Genomic DNA, 2,341 nt, shown 5'->3' with positions numbered 1-2,341 from the left:
TGTAGTCTACATTTTAACGTCAGACTCTGGCAGCACCAAGTTCACTCTTCTCCCTTCCCTGTGTGTCACTGGTGGAAATGGATTAAGGGAGTGCTGGTTCTCCCCTCTCATGCATTCAGTGAGCGGTTCTGACCTGCTGTGTGTGCAGAGGAGGAGCTCACCTTCCTCTGCCCCAGGCTGAGATGAAAACCCAAGAGCCTGACCTTTCTAGGCTCTCCCAAGTCATTTCACAGGTTCCTGAGAGGCTTCTCTGGTCTTTCTGAAATGTCACCAACCCTTTCCTCCCCTCTGTATGTGCGTGTGTGGGATTATCAGACACGACATCCACACTGAATGTTGGTCAGGTCTTGGTCTTTGCCTTGCACCATATGGATTGTGGCCTTGGCAAGAATGTTGCCACCATGGAATCTGTCCTGAGCTTCAAAGGGTCCTCTGCTCCCACAGACTCCTCAGTGATGGAAATGACAGTCTTTCCCTCTTCCCTGTGTGAGTGCGTGTGCAGATTATCAGACACGACATCCACATCCAGTGTTGGTCCTGTCTCTGCCTTGTGTGGCTTTATAGACAATCTGTGTTACAGGAGAGGTTCTGTGGCTGTGGTACCATGGAACTCTGTCCTGAGATCAGTTGCTGACTGTTATGCCCACAGTGATGAGCTCACTCCTGGTGCTAAGTTGTGCAGAGCCAATTCTGCCCTGAAGATGGACTCTGGGCCTCGCTGCTCTGTCAGGCCCCTGCCTGGTGTTCACATGGAAGGAGCCCAGCCTCTGTGTCCGTGCAGCAGCACAGGGGAGACACCAGCTGGGGTCCTGGAGCCCTGGGAGGGTGGAGGCCAGACCCCAGGGCCACCTCCTCATCACACCTGCAGCTGATGCGGCTCAGAGCCTGCTGGCCTAGGCTGCTGCACCTGTGTGTCTGGGCCCCACTGGCTCCTCTCACTGTGCCTTGCACAGTAATACAGGACCGTGTCCTCGGTTTTCAGGCTGCTCATTTGCAGGTACAGCGTGCTTTTACTGTTGTCTCTGGACATGGTGAACCGGCCCTTCACAGAGTCTGCGTACCATCTGCTACCACCCCCTGGATCAATTCCTGCAACCCACTCCAGCCCCTTCCCTGGAGCCTGGCGGACCCAATCCATGTAGTAACCACTAAAGGTGAATCCGGAGGCTGCACAGGAGTGTCTCAGGGACCCCCAGGCTGCACCAAGCCTCCCCCAGACTCCACCAGCTGCACCTCACACTGCACACCTGCAAACACAGAGAATCCTGGTCAGCAATGGTCACACACATCCACTGTTCCTCCCACTGGTGTCCATTTGCACACTCAGTATCCCTTGCTCCCCATGAATTACCTTTCAACAGAGCAACAAGGAGAACCCAGTGCAGCCCCAGCTCCATGGTGGTAGTCTGTGCTCAGTCACTGGTGGAATCAGCTCACAGAGCTCAGGTCATGTCACGACCACCTCGACCAGCAAGGAAGACGCAACACCGAGCTCTTCTCTCCGCAGTTTATTCAGGACCTTTGAGCAATCTTCTGACCTCAGACCCCGGGGAGAATCCCCCACAGCCTTAAGTACCCACTGGGTAGCCAACCCTGATACGCCACGGGAGAGCCATCAATAGGTCCAGGTGCACGGAAGCAAGCCAGATTCTATGCCTTAGCTATATAAGGAGTTATTTACCACAGAGAGCACTCGCCATCGGGAAGGCGGAGGGTGGAGGCCGGCGCCATCTTCCAGGTGCAGCTGCACGCAGCTCTCTACAGTTCCCCCTTTTTTATTTTGCAACAGGCAAGAGTAGAGGTCTGATCTCTGTAGAAGAAATTTGGCACATTGTACTGATCCTCACTCAGGTGTTATCCACCTAATGATTACCAGACCCGTCCGATACCCTTTTTCACAGAGGTGGGACTTATGGCATCAACCCACATGCAATCAGACATGCTCTTCTTGGGGCCCACAACCTCGGTGGACCCCAAGTGCAGTGCTCAAACCTTGCATCCTGTGCTCAAACATGGCCAGTCTTAGCAACCCATACATGGGGGGACTGTCCTGCTCCAATAGCTGTAAAGGTTTGGATAATCATGGCTGCACTGCGACGCTGAGAACCTCTAATTTGGCAAATGCACCACAGACATACCAAGGAGGCTAATACCAGGACGCCTGTCAGGGCTCCCAAACCCGCCCACTCCTTAAGATGATTCATGGCAGCGGAGATCCATGAAGATAACCCCTCCGCCAATCCGGCATCCACTCGGGTCGAGTTCACCGTGATGATGGCAACCCTGAGCTGTTCCATCAGGCTGTCGAACTCCCCAGTTCAATTACCTAAAAGATAACTAG

General features: G+C 54.0%; 1 pseudogene; it reads right to left on the bottom strand.

The window, feature by feature from the left end:
• Window positions 1–856: 856 nt before the first annotated feature.
• LOC122101389 lies at window positions 857–1,402 on the bottom strand (annotated as a pseudogene).
• Between the last annotated feature and the right edge of the window lie 939 nt (window positions 1,403–2,341).

Source organism: Dipodomys spectabilis, unplaced genomic scaffold (genome assembly GCF_019054845.1).
Source record: "Dipodomys spectabilis isolate Male_0828 unplaced genomic scaffold, ASM1905484v1 ptg000657l, whole genome shotgun sequence".
NCBI classification, from domain to species: Eukaryota; Metazoa; Chordata; class Mammalia; order Rodentia; family Heteromyidae; genus Dipodomys; species Dipodomys spectabilis.
The sequence above is the reverse complement of the archived record's forward strand: the minus strand, read 5'-3'. Positions and strand labels throughout refer to the sequence as shown.